Consider the following 9,717-nt stretch of genomic DNA (forward strand, 5'->3'; position numbering starts at 1 on the left):
AACATTCATTACTTTCCAGGATGGCACTATTCAGGATTTCATCACCACTATTAAGGATTTCTTTAACCTCAGTAAGATGAACAATTAACATGATTTAATCAAAAATATTTAGAGACATATTGTGGGTCATTTTGATGATCACAGTGAAATCAATATACACTCATATCACCAAATATTAACTTTTGACAAGAAAAAAGTTAATACATGAGTGTTTTCAGGCTGTCTTCTTATCCAGCCAGCAAAAGAACTCTGGAATAGTACATTGGGTCTCTTTTCCTCCCCATCCCTTTTCTCCTGTGGTCAATTCTTTCTGGATTTGCAACACAGACTGAGTGGAAACCGGAGGTGCAGAAGAAAAATAGGCTCCTAAGAGTTAGGAATGGGTGAGATTTCTCAGAGAATTTGAGATGTGTGAGGCATGGGATCTTTCTCACCTAAGGGAAAAAGGAAAAAAATGTTTTGTTTTCAGGTTTCTTTTTTAAGTGTTACTATCATCTACATACTGTAAACCCTTTACCAGTTTTAGATGATCAATCAAGTGAGTTAGGAGGATTGCAAAGCTCAACTTTCAAGGCTTACAAAGCATGACAATAAAAACCAGAGGGATAACATATTCGGAATTAAGCAAGATTCCTCTGATATAGTAGATCCTATAAGATTTCTGAAGAGGCAGTGTTCTATTGTAGAATTAATATGAATTTAAAAGAATGCAAAACAAACCAAGCCTCTTATCAATTCCTGAAAATAATATACACAACTAATAATCATTCTGTATAGCATCTGCAGCTTACAAAGCACTTCTTATATTTTTTATTTATTTCAGCCTTTCTACAATGCTATTGAGCATATCTCAGTCTCAACAGCTCTGACACATAGAGAAACTGAGGTTCAAAGAAGTAAAGAAATATGAACAAAGCCAGCCCATAGGTCACAGAAGTCAAGTCATCTGAAAGGAATTTCTGTAGTATTTTCACTAAATCTCTACTGTTGCAATGTGACTTCAGCATGTGAAATGCAGTGAAGACAGAGCACAAATTCCTTAAGAAGAAGCTGCTCTTCAGCATTGGAATCATAGCTAAGGAAAAGCCCCACTGCAAGAAATTATTGACACAACCTCTGTAGTACTAAGATGAAAGGCAGTGTCACTCTACTGCACAGGGGAAATACACAGCTTTCGCTTTAAGGAAGCAAATACCAACGAACTCCTTGCTGCTTCTGTACCTAACCCTGCTCTCCATTCCTCCCTGCCTGGCTACCTCTTCTGTGTGTTTTAAAATTCAGACTGAGCATCATTGCATCCAGGAAGGTTACTCTCATTCTTAACCCCATCCCAGGCTGAGTTCGAGGTCTGGTCTGTCTTCTCACTCTCTTTTTTGCCAGGTCCATCACACCCATTTACAGGCATGAAAACCTCAATGAAATACTTTTGTCTTATTCACAGTTGTGTTCCTAGCATCCAGAACAGTGCCTGGCATAAAAATGGGCTTAATAAATATGTACAGAGTGAACCAACAGCATCTTTCACCGCTTCCCAACCATTTGATATCTGGGTCACCAGCATACGCATTCCTTAAGAAATTTTCCCACATCTGTGGACACAAGAGCCACTGGAGAGTCTAGCATCTACAAACACACTTTTTGATTTGATGAATAACACACACAGTGTCCTTCACAGACATTGACATATCTATTCTTCATAATACTCTAAGAGGGAGTTACTATTGTCCTGTCAATTTTGTGAGTCGTGAAACTCGGACACTGACACATCAAGCTACTTGTACAAAGTCACACAGCTGAAAATTGTCAGGGATAGGATTACAACCCAGGCAATCTGGCCCCAGAGTCCATGCTGCTGTATTGAATAAATGCACAAACTACAAACCAAAAAAAAAAAATGTACATGTTACGATAAGTAATAGAGGATTATCATAGTGCTATAGATACAGACAAGAGAGTGGTCGAGTTGATGAGGTCTGGGGATGTTGGAAATCTTCACACAACAGGTATGACTGAATTCAGCTGTGAAGGGTGAAGTTCACCAGTGAATGTAGAGTTTAGTGCCGTTTTACATATTGTTTATTAAAAATATTATTATCTACCTGAAAATCTAAAATATAAACATCATTTTGATTCAGCAGCAATACTAATTTTATTCATCAAGTTTTAGTTCCTTGGTCATTTCTACTATAAAACATACCTCACTTTTTTTCCTGTTTTCTTTGGTGAAGACAATATTTGGGGGAAGTACAGGCTTTTTTTTTTTTTTTTAATCTTTGTATAGTAGGTTGTTTTTGCTGATGTTCACAAAATGAACTAAAACTGATCTGGGAAAGATGAAGTAATTTTTCTTCTCTGTTTCCTAAGGTTTGCTTTGGCTCTCAGCTCAGAGGAGCTTAAAGTTGTAAACTCACCACTCCAGGGACCACCCATCCATCTTGCAAGGTTCACATCTGGTTTTGCCAAACATCCATTTGAGACTATGCCCAGTCCTCAAAGGAGACCTGAGAAGGGGATAATTGGGACAAGGAAGGGATAATAAGAAATATGGCCTATTGTGTCCAGAGCATGTAATAGAAAAATGGTCGTCACAGGGATGTGGTGGAGATGAGCTAAATGCCACCCTGTCAACATTATCAAGTTCCCCAACATGATTCCTTCTGGATGTTAGAGTTGATTGTGCCCCAGGACTCCAGCAAATGAAGGAACAAGCTTAGCTTGCAAGGGTACAGCTGAAAATGGTTTAAAATATCAGCCAGTATGTTGCTCACAAAAAGCCTTGAAAAAAGTAAAATTTTGATGTGTGAAAAAGTCAGAATTTAGTGGACAAATAAATTTTGTGTGGTTTTGCCCAGTTTCAGAATTATGAGGAAATAATATACTCAATTTTATACCTCTGAACTTGAGTTCCTTCCACTCCAGAGATTACTGTGTTGAATATTACTGACAAAGAAATTTTAAACTACATCTTCATAAAACAAAGCAATCACATGTCAGCTCCATATCAGGAAAACCACATCCTAAAAGATCCCTGTTTTGCTCTATTGTTCAGTGTGTATGCTCTTCTAGCAAAGTAAGATCTCACACCTATGCCCTGACTTCCTGCAGCAGACAATAAATAGGACACCAGCACAGGTCAGCTGACCCACACCTCTGCAAGCCCACAGAGGAAGAATTCCCAGCAGGGTTGTTGCTGACACCAGGGTCTCTGCTGGATGTCAGAACACAGTTCATGTCAAGAACAGGTCCCTAGGGTACCTACGCTAAAATGAGGCAGTGCATTGCTGAGACACTAAATGAACTTTAGAACTCTGATTCTGGATATTTAGCAAAATATGATTAATTCTTAAAAAAAAGGAGGGGGTCTGGGGTTGTGGCTCAGCGGTAGAGTGCTCGCCTAGCACATGCGAGGCCCTGGGTTTGATCCTCAGCACCACATAAAAATAAATAAATAAAAATAAAGATTTAAAAATAAAAACTAGTTTAAAAAAAAACAGAACAGATTGTTCTCCTGCTAATTTATCAGAACTTTTTCAAAATAAGCCCTGATTATAGTTAAGAAGTCATATAATTCCTTACGAATTCATGCATACAATGTCTGACATTGTGGTTTTCATCCTTAAAATGCTCCAGGCCCAAATAAAATCCTCCCTAAGATCTCACAATTAACTTCTCGAAAAATCAGGCACATGTGAATTTTCATTTTAATTCCAAAGAATATCTATGACCTTATATAAACCCACACAAATAGGGGCAAATGTAGATTACTAAAAGACCCACTAGGAAATAAAACAAAACAAAACTCTATCCCTCAAAGGAACATAAAACATTCTAATTTTTAAACATATTATAGCAAGAGTCTGAGGTTTCCAGTTTTTTTTATTTTATTTTATTTTATTGTTTTAATGTTACTGTTACTGGTACTATCTCTTATCACTTCCAGTCCATAGACATCTACAGACAGGTAAAGGTATCTGTGGGGGGGACGGGAGGGATAGTAAACCTAAGCAAATTATCAAATTGCTGAGTTCAGAAATGACTATTTTAGAATGCTAAAGTATCTTAATAAAAAAAAAAAAAAAAGAGCAGAGATCTCATTAGTACTGACCTAGTGAAAATTAAGAGTTCAAAACCATCAGTCTTCAAGCAGACCTCAATCTGTATTTCTTTGCTATGAATATAACAATTATTCTCAATGCTTCATAGTCTTCTCATTCTCACTAATCTACAAGACAGGTATAAATATTTTGTAGTACAGTTAAGAAAATGACCTCCCCAAAACTATTCTTTTATTCAGCAAGTACTAATAAAACACCTACTATGTTCCAGGTGCTGCTTAGTACAGGTGATACAACAGGTTAGGTCCTTGTTACACATGAGTGTTACTTTCTAAGGAAGGGAAGAGACAATAAAGTGCAAAAAAAAAAGAAAAGAAAAGAAACCAGATCATTTCAAACAATTATAAGTGCAATCATGACAAAACCGGGGTTGTGAGAAAGCATCTGAAGTATGGTACTACTTACACAAGCAGGGGTGGGTATCAGGAGAGCTCCCTTTGAAGAGATAATATCCCAGCTGAGTCCCAAATGATGAAAAAGAGTCACAGTAATGAAGATTTGGGAGCAGAGGAGTTCAGGAACAAAGAACAGCATATTCACACAATTAGTAAATACTGGAGTAGAAAATTAAACTCAATCTTTCACTACTTTCACACCTATGCCCTGACTTCCTGCAGCAGACAATAAATAGGACACCAGCACAGGTCAGCTGACCCACACCTCTGCAAGCCCACAGAGGGCTTGTTTTACATATCAAATGTCCTTGTTTTACATAAGTAAATGGCAAATTGTGACTCATGGGCAAAAAAAATACTTAAAAGATTACATTATGGCTATGATAGTAAAATATTTATCACCATTGAAATTTTTCAAGTGTTCTAGGCAAAAGTAAAGATCTTTAATATTAATCAATATAAACTAATTTTAATAAAAAACAATATGTGTGTCGTTAGTAAGGTGTTTATATGATATTTAATTGCAACTTTTTGTCCTTGAATGTATTTTAATGAAACTATATATTAAATCAATACAAGAATAAATATACAAACCCTGAGCAAAGGTAACTGCCTTACTATGAATCTAAACATCCTTAAAAACTAAAGTCTATCAAAAAGCTTAACTAACACACTGCCATAAATAATAATAGCATTGCCAATAAAACATTCAATGCTCTCAAAACTTACTGTCAGTTTTAAAAGAGTCTCAAATTCTATAATCGAAAACTTACCCCAACTCCTTAAAGTGTTTGACAAGCACATAGAAAAAAAATACTATAAATGACCATTATTTTTCTTTTTTACTTTTCTGTAATTTCACAAACATTTAAAATAACTAAAGAAATATATGTATTTTAGTAAAGGTAATCTTGTACTTCATCCTCATTCTAAATTCTCTGGATTCAGATTAATGTTTGTCCTCAAAGGTTAAGAAATTTTCAACACAAGCCATTATACACAGTATAAAAAGCATCAAAAACACATTAGGAACTCAAAATCAGAGGTTCTATCCAGATACATTCACAAGGAGACAGTATTGCATGGAGATGGAGATTTTGGCTGGAAGCATGTAAATTCAGCTTCTCTGTTGACTTCTTGTGTAGCCAGACTTGCAACATCAAAAAATAATTAACCTCCTTAAATACAAGTGTTTTATTCTGTAAAATAGACAGAAAAAAATATTTTTTCTGTCTTCCTCATAGGATTGTTATGTGGATCAAGCAAAATAATGCAAATCAAAAGGTCTTCAAAAGTTAGCGTCATTACATTAAAATAATAAGAAGTTCCTCCCACCCCTATACACATCTTCCCCTAAAAATACTACCTAAAATCTTCATGCTGGATTTATTACCAGTTAAAAAAGGAAAATGCAGAAATATTTTTTCAAGTTCACTACAAAAAGCAGCAGTCGCACATTAAGTTATAGTTCATGCAGTTCATGCAGTTATATGGCATGATACATGTTCAAAGCCCTTCACTAATTAGAGCAAAATGATTACAGAATCAAATTAACTGGCAGTTCTAGACTGCTGATTTAAAAGAAAAGAAAAGGAAAGCTTTAAAAGATTTTCAAGTCCCCATACTCAATACTGCTAGTGAAAGAATTTTGCTTATTTACCATATGTATTCGTGACTAAGGTGAACCTGCTTGTTTTATTATTTTGTTCTCTTGCACATTCTATGTGCTTATCAGTCATTCTCACACCTCATTACCTGGAAAGATGTGCCTCAGAATACACAATAAAGCATCTCTCAGAGGTGCCTGACTTCAACAAGCAGCAAGTCACTGTTTTTGTGTGTTGCAAATGAAAATCAGTGTTGTGTTAAAAATGCTGGACAGTACTGTCAGTTGTCATCAGTCTTTCATGGACAGCATTCAACACCAAATTAGAATTTGTCCTTGACTGGCTAGTCTCTCTTTTATTTTAGAGAAATTGTTTAAGGAAATAACACTGAAATTTGGGACTTGTTTTCCACTGATTTTGTTTCTTTGAAACATGGAGCAGCAGTAGGCTGTTCTGTGGAAGTGGCTCCTAAGAAGACTAAGTAGGCATTGGTTTTAACCGCAGAAGATTTTTATTCCTTGAATTCTTAGAATCCTTTAATCCTAAGAATGATGTGGGTAGATGATGGTCCTTACAGGAAAAGCACACGTCTTATTCACCTTTTATCCCCCAAACCCAACCCAAAGCTCATCTCATCAGCAAGCATTTTCTAGTAGTTCTTTGTATCACCAGAGATTGTAGGGAGTCCTTGGCATTAATTACAGAGGTGGCCAACTTCAAAAAAAAAAAAAAAAAAAAAAAGTGTCTAGAGTATTCTGTCTTTTCATTTTTGGACCAAACTATTTCAAAAATTGTATTTACCTTTCTCAAGGAATTCTTATTAAAACTATACCATTAAAACCTACATAATTCCATTTTTTAAATTTTCCTTAATGAGACTAAAATTTTCATTTAATGCATATGCTGAGGTTAATACATAATTTGACATATTATCTTCAACATACATATTCATCTTTGAGAAATTTTAGAAAGTGTGATCCTGTCTTTAATAGTGTGCATTACCCAAAGAAGAAAACAAAATTGCTTTCATAATAATCTTTTATGGGGGAAACCTTTTCTTCAAGTTTAGTTGATGATTTAGTATGATTTATGACATATCACCTTCTGTTTATTTATTTTTTTTAATTTGCCTAAGAGGATTTTCTGACCTCTGTTTTGTTTTTTTAAATGGGCATGATTTAAATTTTTATTTTAAAAAAATGATAATAATGTGTTAAGAGTAACATGGTACCCTGTTAGCCTGGTTACATTGGCATAAAGGGAGTCCGAGATCATGCCTCAGGAATTAGATTTCCAGCTTTTAATTCAGCATCACCACCAGCCACTTCTAAATCACCTCCTTGCATGATTCCAAGATAGTGTTATTACACACGTGTAAGAAAGAGCACAACACCAGTTTTCTGGTTTGACTGCTGACACTTTTCAAATGCCTTTTTCTCCCTCTGTCCCATATCATGGAAAGCTAAAAATCCCTGGGCACATCTTCCTTAGACACCAGTGGTAATTTCAAACCCTGCAAGCTCTGGCCTGTGTTTGCAGAAATTATAACAATCCTACCTCCTAACCACAAGAAAAGCCAGTCTCTGTTCATGCTTTCTCAAACTTCGGAACCTGCTTGGGAGCCTGCCCTGCTCTCCCCGGAAAGCATTGTTGTGTAAAGAAAAATCCTTTTCACAGCCTCTTGATATATGCATGGACATCATCAGTCTTGATATTTAACCCAAATTTGTGATGGCAGAACCATCTATTTTTTTTTCTTTTACCAAATGACCACAAGTTGCAAAGAAAAGGTCATAATTTCCCAGAGGCAGCCATATGCATGAGCATACATGAGATTCAAATAAGCGTCTGAGTGACCTTCGCAAACTTCTCACTTAAATGCTACATATCATCACAGCTGGTAGAAGCTTGCAAGAGAAGCTGGAGGTTTGCAGTGGTTTTCAGGTGAGACTGAAGAACCAATTATTTCAGTGATGCAGTAGCATTGACTCAGCTGCCCTGTGTTCTCCAGTCTTAATGATTGTATGAACCTCAAATTCCCTCTGAAGTCTTCCATTCTTGGAATACATGGGGCACTTTCGTTTTCTGCACTGAATCTTGAATGATATAGTCAGTTCATAACAGGAAAAAGTGAGTCTCAGACTTCTTCCACAGATTGGCATTCAAAAAATCGTCATTAGAAGGTGGCAGACTCTCCTTATTCATTAGAACTTGAGCTAGTGAAACATGGAAGCATGAGGAATATTGGTGCTGCTTTACAGGAGAAAGCAGTCACAGGACGTTCAAGGAGCAGTCTGGATCAGGAATCTAAAGGGGGACCTCAGGCAATGTTCTCACAGGTGAGAGCAAACCTAGATCCACAGATGAAGAAGAAGGGAAAAGAGGTATCACACTCACATGACTTAGGTGAAGGGCGGGTACGTGTTTTTTCAAACACAGTGCATCTTTGACAAATTTGTTGAATTTGTCATTGGTCAGGCCAGCTTTTATTGTCCTATTCTCAAATTTGCATTTCTCTCCTATGTACCTTCAAAATCACATGGTCCTAATTCACTCTGCTTCAACTATCATTCCCCTGAATAGTAAGACCTGACTGAAATGGAATCCGTAGATATATCTAGGGGAAAGCCAATCCCTAAAGGGGAAATATGTTTCCATTAGAGAGTTTCTAGAGTTGATTAACAGAAGGTAAAATCTTAGGTTGAGAAACAACAAATTTATATGTTTCTGTCATGTAATTCCCTTGCTCTTGTTTGCATAAATTCTTTGAACATGGTGCTGTTGCCCAAATGGACTTTAATGTTCATGAATCACAGGGAGAAGTCTGTACCTAAGACTTTTTTTAAAGTTTATGACAACTCTTAACATTGCTTCCTAAGTTTTATATCTTTTTTGACTTATAGGTCTGTAAAAATCAGCACCTCCTTCCCCACTGCAATTCACCTAGTAGGGCATCTATGGAACCATTTGCTTCGGCTGTGACCAATTATGGTGACAAATATATTAGTATCACAAATTAACAATTCAGTTTTTTATTTGACATTCTCACATAAAGTTGCCTAGCATTTGCCGGCTTATCTTCCTTTACTAAATCTTCTTCTAGCTCTTTACTATATCTGCTTCATCTCCCAATCCAAGATCAGTGGTTTTATTTCTCCCAGCTAAGAAAATGTCCAGCTCGCTCTGGTACTCTTTTCAGTCATTGTCCAAAATGAAGAGGATACACTATAAATTTTAAGTCATTTTCAAAGTTTCTCATTTGTTAAAATAACTCATATAGAAGAACTGTGAAATTGGAATTGTTTTCCTCCCTCCAGGGTAAACTTAACTTGTAAGGAATTGGATAAACTCATAAAATCAAAACTGGAGGCATTGTACCACCTGACTTCAAAATATAATACAAAGCTCTAGTAACCAAAACAGCATGCTACTAGCATATACATAGACATAGACCAATGAAACAAAGTAGAGAAAATATAAAAAATATGCACACTGACAGCCAACTGAATTTTTATAAAGGTGACAAGAATACACACTAGAACAATTATGGTCTCTCCAATAAATGGTGCTGGGAAAACTGGCTGTACATATGCAGAATAA

The sequence above is a fragment of the Callospermophilus lateralis genome, chromosome 16 (genome assembly GCF_048772815.1).
Source record: "Callospermophilus lateralis isolate mCalLat2 chromosome 16, mCalLat2.hap1, whole genome shotgun sequence".
Classification (NCBI taxonomy): Eukaryota; Metazoa; Chordata; class Mammalia; order Rodentia; family Sciuridae; genus Callospermophilus; species Callospermophilus lateralis.